The 16,703-nt window shown below is 50.0% G+C and overlaps 1 protein-coding gene across 7 annotated transcripts in view; it reads right to left on the bottom strand.

Moving 5' to 3' along the window:
- LRRC61 (leucine rich repeat containing 61) overlaps window positions 1–16,703 on the bottom strand; it is a 281,819-nt gene that overhangs the window by 18,997 nt on the left and 246,119 nt on the right. Inside the window, exon 1 of one of the 7 annotated variants that reach the window (XM_085628602.1) lies at window positions 2,300–2,419. The exons of 2 other annotated variants lie outside the window; for them this stretch is intronic. The gene's annotated coding sequence lies outside the window, so the exon portion shown is untranslated. Of the gene's footprint in view, window positions 1–1,180; window positions 1,202–1,598; window positions 1,681–2,003; window positions 2,137–2,186; window positions 2,207–2,299; window positions 2,420–16,703 lie in introns of those variants that run through there. 4 more of the 7 variants (XM_085628608.1, XM_085628603.1, XM_085628605.1 and 1 more) reach the window with 4 other exon arrangements.

The following is a 16,703-nucleotide window of genomic DNA, read 5'->3' as shown; positions in this document are numbered from 1 at the left end:
CAAGAGATGCATAAAAACAGACACACAAGACATGCAGCTACACACGCAGGCATAAGACATGCGTAGAGACCCAAACAAGATGTCGTTATAGCCACACAGATCAACAGTGCGCATACAAGCACAAGGACATAAGGTATGAATACCTATATACAGGCACGGCGCATGCATAAAGATACACAAACAGGATATGAACAATTCAAACAAACACGACATGCATAACAAGTCTAACAAACCGGACATGCATACAGATGCACAAACAAAAAACAGTCATACGTAAAGTATGTAAGCATAAAGACACAAATAAAATATACATAAAACAAACAAAAACACATACAGACAGTAACGCACACGCGTGAGACACACATACAGGCCCAAAATCAAGACCTGTATATAGATACACTGACATAAAACATGCATACAGGCACAGTGAAAACACAGGCTCGTGTGCATTAGTGATGCATAGGGATGCACAGATTTAAGACATGCAACAGTCACACAAACCAGATATGAGAGCAGTGGCGAAAACATAGGCCATGCATACATAACCAGGAAACACATGCAGGCACAGAGATATAAGTCATGCATACAGAGACACAAGCTCGAGATACATACAGAGGCATATGACAGACTACCATTAGGCCAGAAGCAAGTCATGCATACAGAAGACACACAGGAACTAACAAAGACAAGATATGGACACAGAAGAGCAAATATAAGACATTGAAAGAGATACAAAGACATAAAAGAAGCATACTGACACAGACGCAATACATGTAGACCGACGAATACACAAAACAATGTACCCACGGAGCATGTCGACACAAAGTATACACACAGACAGCACCAACATACGCATATACACAATGTACACAGACGCAGAGACAACACTTACACTTGGAGAACGTGCAGTCAGACGTTATACAAAGAGACACCATACACTGATGCACAAACACACAGGCACACAAACATAAGATAAGCACACAAACATAACACATTCCGACGCTGGGTACATATACAGACGCCTAGACCTGGGATATACGAATACATACTAAAACATACATCAAACGAGGAGCACAGAAATGCCCACAAACACACAGCTCAAATACATAACATATACAGAGCGCACAGAGACCTGTGACAGTGGCAGGGAGTACTCGAGTCGCAGGCACGCGTTACTCACTCATTCAGCGCTCCTGGGCAGGTTCCACCGAGGCACAGAGCCCGAATGGGGGCCTCCGTTCTGCTGATAACAGAAACCTGCACAGCACACCCAGAGACACCGACAGGAACACGGCGTGACCGAAACACCATATGTGCGAACGTCTCTGATAGGATGTACTGAGACAGTCAGGACGGGCAATGGACAGACAGCGCTAACACACAACTACACAAAGCTGGCTACGGTTCATCTTTCCATATCGTGGCCATATGAAAACACATTCGACTACTATATTCTCGTGACAGTGGTCAGACATCCTGTGTGACACTGGCCATGGACACAGGCGCACACGCTCCATGGCACACTGCACACCGAGGTACCAGTCCTCTTTGCAGCGGACCCAGACACACGAAGGCTGATGGGCACAAAGACCACTCACAGTAGTCCAATGGGGTGTCGGTTGCCATCTCTTGCCCTGCACGGGTCCTCCGGGGTAACCCTCAGACACAGGCACACTGCACAGGAACAATAGACAGCGGTGTGTGGGGGGCATCGGTACCTTCCTCGAGGTGTAGAGTTTCGGGTGGGGGGCCGTGCCAACCACAGGAGCAGAAAGCGCCCCCCTTCCCGTGACCACCACTGGCCACATCTCAGGAGCCCAAATGCAGGTGTTTCTGTACACATTCACCATCAGACAAAAAGACACCGTGGACAGGGGCACGGGTTATATCCTACTCAGCAGACCCTGCTCCCTGGGCACTCATCAGGGCCGCGAAGAACCTAGAGACGGTGACCCCCTTCCTATGGGATCGCAACCCTAAATCTCCAAGCAGGCACTTCTTACCCCCGGAGCATCCGTGGACCTGGTGGTACTGCTTCTCACTCCAACAACCGAGAGGATCAGAACACTACTGTCTACTGTGCTGCTGCCCCTGGCAGGTGACAGCGGACCCCCGGCTGGGCTCTCAACCCATCCCCTTCACCGGGATCTTTTCTGCATTGCCCACGCCCCCCAACACACACATACCCGTCCCCGCCAGCCAGGCCGTGGCAGGGCGCCTCTGCTTCATTGCGCCTATCAGTGCTTTGTGTTTGTGTGATAGCGCCCATACCCACAGCCCTCACCCCCAGGCGGCATACCTCCGTCCTCCCCGCGTCCAGAGCCCTTGCCCCGCTGCCTGGCTGCTCTGCGCTCTGAGCCCCCGGTCACTCGTGGAGCAGGCTGCAGATGCAGCAGCGAGGTTAACTCTCGCCGCGCCGCGGCGCAGACAATGCTCCAGCCTGAACAGCTGAGCTCTCGCCAAGGCTGGATGGCGGGGGAGGGGAAACCATGAAACACCGATATCGAGGTGGTGTCGGGGGCACGCGGCGGACAAGACGGGCTGGGGCTATCATATGCCACCGTCTGCAAAGAGAACACGCCAAGTCCTGATTAAAACATAGGGTTGCATATTACCTTCTGCAAAAATATTGTACATACTGGCTTCGGGTGGTATGGTGTGCATCCGAATGTAACTGTAGGATGGGGGTTGGGGATGCTAAAGTGTGGAACTGGCTGGCATGATACGGTATAGCATGCTGCAGCGTGATAGTGCTCGGGGGTCTGCTGCTATGGAGTAGTAGTTCTCAGCTGGATATATTGTTATATTGTGGTGCTCACTGTTATATACCATGTATTCATGTAGTCCTTGAAATGCTATTTTATGGCATCGATTAGGATGTTATGGTTCACAATGCTTTGTTATAGCAAATGACGTTTTAAAAGCTCTAATTATAACTCGTGTAGAGAGGAAGTAATGCACTTTTCAGTGTTTATACCATGCCCCATGATTACAAATGTTACCAGCTATGGTATTAGCTGGTAATATAACTGTGCCCAGTAATACTACACCCAGTGCTACCGCTTGCTTTTCCGGTCACAAATTCCATCTAGTTAAAGCAGGTGGAATTTGTGAGCAAAAAATGGCCTAGAATTCGGGTGAAAACATATATTAAACATATAGAGTTATAGAAGGCTAAATGTGAATTATGGGGATATTTTTCACAAAAGGGTTCTGACAACAAGACAGATAGACAACAAGAACAAAGCTTAAGTTGTCAATGATGTCACTCAGAATCCTCAAATGAAAAACATTCCCCTATTTACATTTTACCCATCTATAATTTTGTGCTATGTATGGACCCCAAATCAATTTTTTTTATCAACTGTTGCCACATCATAGCAGTGAATTTCCAGATTTAGAATCTGGTGTAAATGGTAGAGGCTTCCTATGGAACCCAATGCATAACTGTTAGAAATTGGATTTTTGGTAGGCTAGGGCATGTGCCTAAGCTAGGCAGAAACCACCAATCGGGTCAGGATAAGGGAGTTACACTTCTAAAATATCCCCTGCTCACACCCTTGGTAGCTTGAAATGAGCAGTCAGGCTTATCTTAGAGGCAGTGTGTAAAGCATTTGCACATAACCAACAGTAATACAGTGTAAGCACTACAAAAGGATACCACACCAGCTTAGAAAAATATCCAATATTTTTATATACTTAAGACAAGACCAAAAACGATAAAAATCCACAATAAAGTACTTAGAAATCTTCAGTTATCAAAACAACCTTGAAAAACAGTTCCTTGAAGTCGATAGCTCCGTCCGGAGCTATCACGGCATCGTGAACAAACAAATCCAAACAGTTCTGGCTGACCGCAGCATCGCAGGCCAGCTACTGTGTCGGGAAGACCTGCAAACAATACCTTTTAGAAATGCAGGGTGTGGGCGACCTCTCATTGAGCATCCGAAAGCACGGCATCCACATGCGTTGGTTCCGGAGGTCGGTGCAGGAGTCGTCGGGGCCCTCAAAGTCACATGCGTTGCAGATCGAACTCCTCTCTGTTGAAGTCAGGAGCGCTGGTGTCGGGTGCTGCGCGGCATAGTGCAGCAGTGCCCTCAGGTCACGGTGCGAGCAGCGGATCAGTGGCGGCATCAGATGGCATCGTCGGTGAGACCAGGGTCGCGGTGTGAAGTGAATGCGGTGCTCGTCGCGGTGCTGGCAGGTCGCGGTGCAAGCAGCGGCGTCGTCGTTGCTGGAGCACTGTCATCTGGAGTCAATGGCGCCGGCGTCGGTAGGCCATGGCTGCGGTGCTGGATGAGGGCAGTGCGTCATGTAACTTTACGAGCGGTGCCCTTGAACCACGGTGCAAGCAGCGTGTTGATTTCGTCGTGGAGCAGTGTCGTTGGGGAGGCGAAGGCGTCATCGTGAAGTGAGGCGGTTCGGAATGTATTGCCCACAGGTCGCAGTGCGAGCAGCAGCTCGGATGCGGCATCAGCAGGCTTCGCCGGTAAGACCAGGGTCCCGGTGCGGCCTTGCGGCGGGGCCCTCTGCGGTGCCTTCAGGACACAGAGTCGGCAGCGGCGTCGTATACGGCGTCGGGTTGCATTTTCCTCTGTTGCAGCACAAAACACACAGTTCCCAGTGCTGAGGGCAGAAGAGCTTGAAGTTTTGCTGTTCCTGAGACTTCTTGAACAGGGGGCAAGCTCTACCTCAAGCCCTTGGAGAAACTCACAAAAGTAGATTGCGGAAAGTTCAGTCCAGTCCTTTCACTGCCCAAGACAGGAGCAGCCAGTGCAAGCCAACACAGCAAAGTGGTAGTTCCTCCTCACAGCTTCTCCAGCTCTTCTTCTTGGCAGTCTTCTTGATCCAAAAGAGTTCTAAAAATCAGGGGTCTGGGCCCCAATATTTATATCCCAAAATCCTTTGATCTCTTAGGCAGACAGTGTTTGTGCCCAGCCAGATCCAGTTCTGCCTTCTCTGGTGTGACTTACTGGCAGGAGGTGGAGACGGCATGGTCAGAGGCAGACCAGGCCCTTTGAGGTGCAAGGAAATCACCTCCCCCTTCCCCAATTGCAGCCCAGGCCTATTCAGCCATTTCCTGACCCACCTAGACTATCTGGAGCCACTCCTGCTCCACAGCCTTCTGTCATCCAAAACCCAGACATGCAATCTACAATCCAGCAGAAGCACACGGGAGGACTGAGCAAGAAAATACCTACTTTCTAAAAGTGGTATTTTCAAACACAGAATGTAAAAATCACCTTCACTGAAAGATGCATCTTTAGATTCTGTGTTCAGGCATACTAAACTTTATTTTCCTACCTAATTCCCCGGGCCAGTTATGTTTATAAGATGTTATAAACAAACTCACCATTCTGTCCAATGGGGAACAGGTAGCCTTGCAATAGCGAAAAACGAAGATTGGCTGTAATTCGCTATCAGGACATGCCACACACACCAGGGCATGTCCTACCTTTCACATACACTGCACCCAGCTCACAGGGGTACCTTGGGCCTACCTTAGGGGTGGCTGACATGTAAGAAAAGGGAGGGTGAGGGGCTGGCAAGTGTGTGCACTGGCCAAGTCGACATGGCAGTTACAAACTGCGTGCAGACTCCGCAATGGCGCGTCTGAGTTACCTTTTCAGGGCTACTCACATAGGTGGCACAAGGCACAATCAGTGCTGCAGGTCCACTAGTAGCATTTGATTCACAGGCCCTGGCACACTCAGTGCACTTTACTAGGGACTAACAAGTAAATCTAATATCCAATCATGGAAACCCCAATCCATAACACAATTTACCACAGGAGCACTTGCACTTTACCACTGATCAGAAGTGAGAAAAGTGTGCAGAAACACTACGCCAGCAAAAACAGAGTCAAAACCGGGAGATCAGAAAGCAAAAACTCAGGGGAAACACGATAAAAGATGCCAAGTCTAACACATGTTCCCTCCAGCTGAAAGTAGTGAGAACTACCCACCCTCCTGGGAGTTCTCTTCACTAAGGCGGAAGAACCTGGACAGACCATCTGCATTGGCGTGTTCTGTGCCAGGACGGTGTTCCACCGTAAAGTTCATTCCCTGTAGGTAGATAGATCACCTCAGCAGTTTTGGATTCTCACCCCTCATTTGCATCAACCATCTGAGGGGCCTGTGGTCTGCCTGAACCCAGAAGTGAGTCCCAAACAGGTACGGTCTCAGCTTCTTCAGTGCCCAGACCACAGCGAAAGCTTCCCTTTCTATGGCACTCTACCTCTGTTCCCTGGGGAGTAGTCTCCGGCTAAGGAAGACTACAGGCTGGTCTAGTCCCTCTTCGTTCAGTTGTGACAGCACCGCTACCACTCCATGCTCTGAAGCGTCAGTCTGCACAACAAATTCCTTGGAGAAGTCGGGTGCCTTGAGCACGGGTGCCGTGCACATGGCGGCCTTCAGGGCATCAAAAGCCTTCTGGCAGGACTCAGTCCAGATCACCTTCTAGGGCTGCTTCCTGGAAGTCAGCTCTGTTAAGGGGGCAACAATGGTGCCATACCCCTTAACAAACCTCCTGTAGTACCCGGTGAGTCCTAAGAAGGCCCTCACCTCTGTCTGGGTCTTGAGGGGCTCCCAAGCCAGAATGGTGTCAATCTTGGGTTGTAGGGGCGCCACCTGGTCGCTTCCTACCTGGTGTCCCAAGTACACCACCGAACTCTGGCCTTGATCGCGAGGGTTGCCCTCTGCAGCGCATTCAACACTTCACCGAGGTGCTGCAAGTGTTCTTCCCAGCTGGAACTGAACACTGCGATGTCATCCAGGTAGGCGGCACTGAAATTCTCCAGCCCAGCCAACACCTGGTTGACCAACCTCTGAAAGGTGGCAGGGGCATTCTTCAACCCAAAGGGCATCACCCAGAACTGGTAATGTCCTTCTGGGGTTGAAAATGCTGACCACTCCTTGGCCCCATCGGTTAAGCAATCTGCCAGTACCCAGACGTTAAATCAAACGTGCTGAGGAACTTGGCAGCTACCAACCAATCAATGAGCTCATCAGTTCCGGGGATGGGGAGTGCGTCAGTCCTGGTGATGGCATTGAGCCGACGGTAGTCCACACAAAACCGCAGTTCTGGAGTGGCACTGGGTGCAGCAGCCTTTGGCACCAAGACCACTGGGCTGGCCCAAGGACTGTTGGAAGGTTCGATCACCCCTAACGCCAACATCTTAGAGACCTCCTCTTTAATGCTGGCCTTGACCCGGTCAGTCAACCTGTAAATCTTGTGCTTCACAGGAGGGCTGTCACTGGTGTCCACATCATGGGTACACCAGTGAGTAACACTTGGGTCAGGGAGAACAGTGGGGAAAACTGGCCCAACAACTGGTGACAGTCTTGCTGCTGCTCTGGAGGGAGTGTAGGGGAGAGGATCACACCTTCCACTGACCCATCGCGCTCCTTGGTAGACAGGAGATCAGGGAGAGGCTCACTCTCCTCTTCCACCTCATCATCTGTCGCCAAGAGCAAGCTCACTTCGGACTTCTCGAAGGGGGGCTTGAGGCAGTTCACGTGGAGGACCCTCAAAGGGTTCCTTGGAGCCCGCAAATCCACCAGGTAGTTGACATCACTTTTGCGCTCCACCACCTCAAATGGCCCAGTCCACTTGTCCTGCAAGGCACAAGGGTCCGCTGGGGCCATGACCCACACTTTTTACCCAGGTTGAAATTCGACCAGAGTGGCATTCTCATTTCTTCCTGACTTGCTTCTAGGTTCGCCCGAGCGAGTTTCCTGAAGTGGGCAGTTTGGTTTCTGAAGGCCAGCATGTAACTGAACACATCCTGGGGAGTTTTCCTGGGAGCTGCCTCCCAGCCTTCCTTCACCAAACTCAGAGGTCCTTTCCAGGGTGACCATACAGAAGCTCAAAGGGACTGAACCCAAGAGACTTCTATGGTACCCCCCTGTATGCAAAGAGAAGGCTCGGCAAGAGGATGTCCCACTTACGCCTCATGGGTTCTGTTAGACCCTTAATCATGCCCTTCAAGGTCTGGTTGAATCTCTCCACCAGACCGTTACCTTGAGGGTGGTAAGGGGAGGTGAACTTGTAGGTTACACCACACTTCTTCCACAGGGATGTCATATACTTGGATATGAAATTGGTCCCCCTGTCAGAAACCACCTCTCTGGGGAACCCCACTCGGGAAAAGATCCCCATTAACGCCCGGCCCACCACTGGCGCCATCGTTGTCCTGAGAAGGATTGCCTCCGGGTACCAGGTGGCATGATTCACCAAGACCAGGATGTACCATTTGCCCATGGCTGTCAAGGGATCCAGTGGTCCCACAATGTCCATCCCTACTCTTTCAAAGGGAGTTCCAACCACTGGAAAAGGTTGGAGAGGCGCTTTGACCTTCCTCCCACTCTTACCACTTGCCTGGCAAGTTTGGCAAGACCTGCAATGTCCATCTGTCTGCCTTCGTATTTGGGGCCAGAAGAAGTGGGTGACAAGCCTGTCAAAGGTCTTATCCTGCCCCAAATGTCCTACCAAAGGCACGTCATGAGCCAGACCCAGTAGGAAGGCTCTGAAGCGCTGGGGCACCACCAGCACATGGGCTGACCAAGGCTCAGCGACCTTAGGCTTACTGTACAGATCATTCTCCCAGTAGATCCAATGTGAGTGGGACTGATCACCAGCTGCCTGGTCTGTGCCTGCCGCCACAGACCCTCTAGAGAAGGGCACTCTTTCTGCTCCTTGCAGAATTTCTCCCTGGTGGGACCCCTTCTTGCTGCCAATGGGTCACCTCAGAGATGTCCCCCAGTTCGGCTACCTGCTCCCCTGTAGGCACCGATGGGTCCCCCTCAAGGTCTGCCTCCTCCCGGTCCGTGGGAACGTCAGGGGCCGGTTTCCCGCGCCCCTTGCCCTTTCTCTTGGTAGGGACTTGGGCCACTGTTTCAGGCTCCAAGTCCTCTTGATCACCCTTTCTGGCCGCCATTGACCGAGTGGACACACATGCCCACTCTGGCAACCCAAGCATCTCCAAGTGAGAGCTGAGATCAACATCCTTCCATAAGGGCTGCTTTAGGTCGTTACCTAGCAGACAATCTACAGGCATGGAAGGGCTCACAACTACCCCCAAGGGACCTGAGACCCAACCTCTCAAAGGCAACCTGCGCCACCAGACACTGGCGCTCTGAATTGTCCACCACAATTACTTGGTGGAATGCCCCTGGGACTACCTGCTTCTCAGAGACCAGGTGGCACCGGACTGAGGTCACCCTGGCTCCAGTATCTCTGAGAGCCTCTACCCTTTTCCCATTGATGGTCACCCAGGTTCTGTATTTCTTTGTGTTAGGGGGCACTGGGTCTCCTGGGACCATCTCACTATCCTCTAGTGAGACAAGGGTCATTTCAGCGGGGTCCGCACCCTCCTGTGGGTACTCCTCCTCCCCAAGCGCTACACTAGCCAACACTTTAAGGCACTTGAGGTCCCCCTTCATGTGACCCGCCTGGTCACATGAAAAACACTTGCGGGGCTGGTCTCAGCAGGCTTTCCTGACAAGACCTCTTGTTTCTTATCTCCTGGGGGATGGTAACCTTTACCCTGGGTGTTAGTTTGGGGCCCTTTAGAGAACTCCTGTGTTTTACCCTTGTCCCCCCACTTTTCTGCTGGGGACCCTGCCCACCCTTGGCTGAGCCTCCCCCATACGTTTTCCTGTAGACCCTGGTACTCACCCAGCGGTCCGCCTCCATAGCAAGCTTTCTGGAGTCAGTCAGCTTACTATCAACTAGGTGCTGGCGCAGATCTGCAAAACATAGACTAGACAAGTGCTCCCATACAATCAAATTGTAGAGCCCCAAAAAATCTGTCACATTACTGCCCTTCAACCAGCCATCCAGTGACCTGCAAAACATATCTACACATTCCAAGCAAGTGTTGGCATTGGACGTCTTACTGGACCTGAACTGAACCCTGTACTTTTCAGGAGCGAGACCATACTTAGTGAGAAGGGCGTCCTTCATGTCTGGATAGGTGAGGTGATACCCCTTACCCAAAGCTATTAAAGTATCCCTTGCTTTTTCTGGGAAGAGAGGCCAGAATCCTGCTCCCCAATTCTCCTCAGGGACCACATTTATGTGTATCGCTGCCTCATAACCCTGAAACCACCTCTGTATGTCATCCCCCTTCTTGGATTCTTTGCCCACATTCTCAGAGATGTGCACAATCCTGTCTGCCTGTCTTGACGGGTTGCTGCCACCATCTGAGCAGGCTCTACTCTTCTGATCCAGCTCCTTTATCCTGAACTCATGCTCTATGTGACGGGGCGGGCTCGCTGCATGAACCCGATGCCAAATGGTGGTCTGCAGTGCCTCCACATCTCCCTCTTGTTTCCTCACAGCAGGATGACTGGCCGCAATCCACAACTTTATTGACACCTATGGAGACAGAACCTGGAGACGGTTCCTTTAACTGGGGCTTTCGCTTTGATGAGACTCCGCCTCCGGCCGAAGTCAGTGCATTTTCACCAATAAGAACAGGGGAATCCCGGAAGACTGTGTGTATCACCGCCGGAGAGGAGGAAGCAGAGTCGGGAGCCGGAGTGTTTTTGGTGCATCGTGAAAGTTCCGACGAAGACGAAGGAGAGCGAGGAACAAGACCATCAGCCGCTGAGGACAAGCCGAGAGGCCAACGTCACCGAGCCACGCTCCTGGAGGAGCGTGGCTGGCACAGGTACGAGACAAGTTCTCAGGGTGGGTTGAGAGGAGGGGTCATCCGACCGTCTAAGCCGTGAGCCCTGTAATCCATGATTTTAACCCTCACGCCACACTTGTTCCCCACCAGAGCACTTGACCTTCGTATCCCGTTGTTCACCTGCTTGCTTCACAATGTGCACAGAGTGTGTGGTGTCTCCTTCACTCCGGTCCCTCTTGTCGGTGAAATACACCGGACAACATCCTGACACCTTTTTCCCTTTTTCTCCCATAAACCGTTTCTCGCTTGACGGATCCGGACGGAGCCCAGAGATTGGTTCCTGAAAGCAGGAAGACGAGACGGAAACCCCTCAGAGAAGGCGAAAAGCAGCCAGCAAGACGGATCCCGCCCGGTTTGCCACAGAAAGACTAACAAGTCGGCACAAGCGTGTCTTCAGTTCAATAAAACCCTATCTAAGCAGACCTGCCTCATGACTTGTTAATCCTACCCCGCCACACTCTATCATTCTTTTCTCCTCCATGGCTAACTTAAGCTTCTCCAGTTCTACTGCAACTCTCCTTGCTTCCTGCCTGTCCTCCAGCTCTCCTGGGGACAGGCCACTGCTGCCTGGCCCGAAGGATTCCCCCCCTCACAAAAGCACATCCACCCTAGGAATAGGCTCCTCCGCCTCTCTACTGAGATCACCAGACTGCTCGCTGGCATGTCTGGCTGCTACCCAGGCCCTCCGCTCCTTTTGTAGCTCCTCCTTCCTCGTGAGGCCTCTGACTTGGACTTTTAGGTTTTTGCAAATTGATTTCAATTCCCTAACATTGTAGGATTCTAACCTATCCTCCTCAAAGGCAATTTCCAGGAATGCAACAGATAATGCTCTTGATTCAGGCATGATGAAGTAGCGATTTCAAACTGGCAAGATCAAAAATAGGCCAAAAAGAAAAAGAACCAGTATGTGGCACGTAATGGTCTACGATATGGTAGTAGTGCACACCAATCACTGTAAGTCAAGTGCAAACGCAAGTCCTATCCTCACCGCTGACAACCAATGTTAGAAATGGGATTTTTGTTAGGCTAGGGCATGTGCCAAAACCAGGCAGAAACCACCACTCTAATCAGGATAAGGGAGTTACACTTCTAAAATAACCCCTGCTCACCCCCTTGGTAGCTTGGCACGAGCAGTCAGGCTTATCTTAGAGGCAGTGTGTAAAGCATTTGCACATAACCAACAGTAACACAGTGTAAGCACTACAAAAGGACACCACACCAGTTTAGAAAAATATCCAATATTTTTATATACTTAAGACAAGACCAAAAACGATAAAAATGCACAATACAGTACTTAGAAATCTTCAGTTATCAAAATAACCTTGAAAAACAGTTCCTTAAAGTCGATAGCTCCGTCAGGGGTATGTCACGTTTAATCGTAGGCATGAATGGGGAATGAATGCGTAAACTACATCTCCCAGAATGCCTAGGGAGGATGTAGTCCTATCTTCACCTCTGTCTTCCTTCTCCTACTTAAACCCCTCCCGCTTTGTTACCGGTGCTTGTCACCTGATTTCCGAGTGCAGCGTTGTCCGGCATTCTGACCGGCTTTGTTTTGAGCATTCTTTCCTGGAAATTTATGGAATCACGTTGAGGAGAAAGACGCTCCCAAACCCCTCCGGAGCGCGACCTTCGCTCTTGCCTCGCCCTGAGGGAAACAAAAAGATCCTCATGTTGAAGCGCACGGACACGCTTAAATGTTGTATTTTCCTTCGCGCGCATTACTTTGTCTCCTGAAAGCGCACGGATACGCTTTCAACCGAAAGACATCCCTTCCAGATCCGTGTGAGAAACGGAATACGGGAGGCGCACGGCAGCACTTCCTGAGGATATAGGAGGAGCTCCCACGTAATATTTAAAAGAGCAAGGAAGCGCTCTCTGTCTACACTTCTTCGCGCTGGGGTACATAACCTTCACAGAAAGCGCTCGGTCGAGCTTCAAGGATTTTGGAACCCAGAAGGATTATTCCCTTAATACCATGAGCTGCTGAGAGGCTCGGATTAGATTCCATCTGTACATTTATCCTACACGCAATTTTGTGTAGAAAAGAAGAATCTTATCTTTTGAACCTTTAGAGACACAGACACGAATTACCAGAGGTCTGCCTGGTAACAGATAAGTACATTGCTTTATCTGCTTTCAGAACGTTATCTGCCTTTGTACTCATGAAAGGACTCTATCACTGAGAAAGAAGTGATATGAACATTACTTGTTATCCTTTCTTTATTTTTTCCTTTTTGTGCCTTTTTTGTTATGAAATGTATGCAGCAGCTTTAAGACTAAGTGAACCACAGCACATAGTTTATATTGATATAGATTGAAGGAATTGTGTGACAACTTATGTATGGTGTGTTGTGTCTCTTATAGAGGAAGCGCGGGGCTACCATAGGAGTGAGATCTACACAACTCCACGCCAGCGCTCGTTTGAATACTTTAACTGCTGTAACTTTATTGTTTCGTTTGTCCCTTTTGTTCCCCTTCCCCTATTGTGGTCCTATCTGCTGAGGTTTTCTAGTACTCGCAGGTGGTCTCCTACGGGGGGGAAGAGGAAAGTTAGCATCTTTCATCGCTCTCGCTGTATCCGGCTGACCAGGTTAGTGTTAACCTATATCTCTGTCTCGACAGGATATCACGGCGTCGTGAACAAACAAATCCTAACAGTTCAGGCTGACCGCGGCGTCATCGGCCTGCTACGGTGTCGGGAAGACCCGCAAACAGTACCTTTTAGAAATGCAGGGCGTTGGCGACCTCTCATTGAGCTTCCGAAAGCACAGCGTCTGCCGGCGTCGTTTCCGGAGGTCAGTGCAGGAGTCATCGGGCCCTCGACGGCGTCGGGTTGCTTTTTCCTCTGTTGCAGCACAAACACACAGTCCTCAGTGCTGAGGGCAGAAGAGCTTGAAGTCTTTGCTGTTCCTGAGACTTCTTGAACAGGGGGCAAGCTCTATCACAAGTCTTTGGAGAAACTCACAAAAGTAGATTGCAGAAAGTTCAGTCCAGTCCTTTCACTGCCCAAGACAGAAGCAGCCACTGCAGGCCAACGCAGCAAAGCACACAGCAAAGTGGTAGTTCCTTCTCACTGCTTCTCCAGCTTTATTTCTGGCAAGTCTTCTTGATCCAAAAGAGTTCTAAAGTTCAGGGGTCTGGGCCCAAATATTTATATCTCAAAATCCTTTGAATTGGCTATAATTCGCTATCAGGACATGCCACACACACCAGGGCATGTCCTACCTTTCACATACACTGCACCCGCCCCACAGGGGTACCTTAGGCCTACCTTAGGGGTTGCTGACATGTAAGAAAAGGGAAGGTGAGGGACTGGCAAGTGTGTGCACTGGCTAAGTCAACATGGCAGTTACAAACTGCGCGCAGACTCCGTAATGGCGGGTCTGAGTTACCTTTTCAGGGCTACTCACGTGGGTGGCACAATCAGTGCTGCAGCCCCACTAGTAGCATTTGATTCACAGGCCCTTTCACACTCAGTGCTCTTTACAAAGGACTAACAAGTGAATATAATATCCAATCATGGAAACACCAATCCATAACACAATTTACCATAGGAGTACATGCACTTTACCACTGATCAGCAGTGAGAAAAGTGTGCAGAAACACTACGCCAGCAAAAGCCAAGAGGTCAGAAAGCAAAAACTCAGGGAAAACACGCCAAAAGATGCCAAGTCTAATAATACCTATCTAATAATACTAGTCCAACATGTTAATCTCCATTCCGGGCCTCATATTTGTGGTGACAGGTAAATGGGGTGGTAATATGACAGTGTGGTATTACCACTAGGGTGACCACCAGCTCGTAAACCGAGCACAGTGTCATTTATCCATTACTGAGGTCATAATGGACAGCATTTGACTGTAATTTCAGGAAGTTCCATTTTACAGGCGTGTGTCATACTATGCAGCTAACAGCTCCCGTGATATCATTCAACCTGCTTTGCACTTGCCAGAACAGACATTAGAACTGGCTTCCAGAACACTAGATAACACTGCTGTGTAAAGAACACTGGAAGGACCAGAGAGGTATTTTTTTGAAGAGAACAAATAACATTGTGGAACATTTGAAAAGCTCTTGTCTGTTGCCTGTTGTAGGAAAGTGCCCCTTTTTGTCACGGTCACCCCCACTTTTTGCCACTGGTACTGATGTTTTTATACTGATGTGCACTATAACTCTGTTAACCAAGCCCCAGTGCCAATGCTCTTTCACTAAAAACAAGGTAAAATTGTATAATTGTAACACAAGTGGCACACACTTTAGCACCACTGTCAGTCTTAGTAAATGGCACCCCTGGTGGCATGGGTACTAAAGAGGGTCCCTAATGGCTGCAGCATGTATTATACCACCTTAAGGGACCCCCATACAAATTGGATGCAGCCTGCCATTGCAGGCTGCGTGACATGTGCAAACTATGTGTGAAAACAGAACATGGCTTACTCAATCTGTGCCATGCCAAAGTCACTTCATATAATATGTGTAAGGCACCCCTACAGCAGGCCTTGTAGCTCTAAGGCTGGGTGTATTATATTATGTGTGAGGACACATCTGCAAGAGAAGCTATGCCCCTGTTCTGTCCAGTTTCATAACTAGATGGTACAAATGGCCAGGGAAGCCATCTTAAGTATATGTACTGGGCACTGGTCATTATGAGTTCCCCAGTTACATGATGGCATTACTGAAACCTATGGTGTGTGGGATCAAACACCTTGTCCTAATACATTTGTACTGTTACTAGTACTAGATTTATTATGACATGCACACAGAGGGCACCTCAAAGGTGCCCCCTGTAAAACCTACAATTATCTAGTGTGCTGGCTGACTGATATCGTCCCCAGCCTGCTACCATAGAAAAGTTTCTGACCCCCTGCAGGTGAGAGCCCACACTCTCTGAGGTCAGAAACAATGCCTGCTCTGGAGGAAGGTGTTTACACCTCCTCCAGCAGGATGGCTAGTGATTTAGCATATCAAGGCTAAGGGCTTAGCTTTCCCCTGCTGCCTTTGATATGCGATCCAGCTTCCCCAAGACGTGGAAGATGCCATCCCCTGCCCTGAGGCACATTTGGCACCAGGACAGGTGGGAAATTAGCTATGTAGTAGGCGTGTTGCACCTCCAGGCTAGTCACACCCCTAAGGTGGGCTCTCTGATGTGCTCCACGAAAGAAGTGTTCCACCATCTAGATTTTGGTATAATCATGAACTCAGACAGGGTTATGCCCACTCCCCACATGAAGTGGTCATATAGGGGTTTAGTGACCCCAGGGGAAGTAACCCATTGGCTACTACCCTTCACTCCGCCTAAGGCCCCTAAATTGAGTATTTAGGTGGACCCCTGACATCAGGAACTTAGATTCATCTGCCTGAAACAAGAAGGACAAAGAAGAGCCGAAGACGTGAGATCTGTAGACCACCACCAAACTTGGCGCAAAACACTGCCTAGCTTCTGCTCCCCTGACAATCACCAACATTGACTCATCCAGAAATAGAACAGCTTCACCAAACCCATGGAAGTCTGCCCAGCACCTCATCGACCCAGCAGCATCTCCCTTGGCATGGAGGAACCACGGCCTTGAACAAGCAGGTACCAAATGCATCTACCCGCACAGCGTTCTGTCGACCCCCGGGCCCACTGTGGGAGCAGCACTCCAAAAAGAGGTCTTCTTTGCTCCTGGAGGTTAGATTCGTCTCCCTGCCAAGGTTGGAGACGCTAGGACCCCCATAGCCGCCAAGCACCAGTACCCAAGGTACCGGAGTCAGTTGCAAGCACCAAGGCTTGTTTGTGTTCAGTCGGTACACCACCACTGCCAAAATTTACCTGCATTTCAAGTGACTTCAAGAGATGCCAGCTCCACACTGAGAGTGGCCTTGCTTTGTTTCTTATCCGTCTTCTGAACGTACCCAACAACCGTGAAAGCCTCTAACTCACCGACCACAAAGAGAGCATTTGGGATTCTAAATTTAAGCACTGTAAGTCAACAAGGGTCGTCTGGACTTTCTACATGGTAT

This window comes from Triturus cristatus, chromosome 10 (genome assembly GCF_964204655.1).
Source record: "Triturus cristatus chromosome 10, aTriCri1.1, whole genome shotgun sequence".
NCBI lineage: Eukaryota > Metazoa > Chordata > Amphibia > Caudata > Salamandridae > Triturus > Triturus cristatus.
Note: the sequence above shows the minus strand (reverse complement) of the source record. Positions and strands in the feature narration are given on the sequence as shown.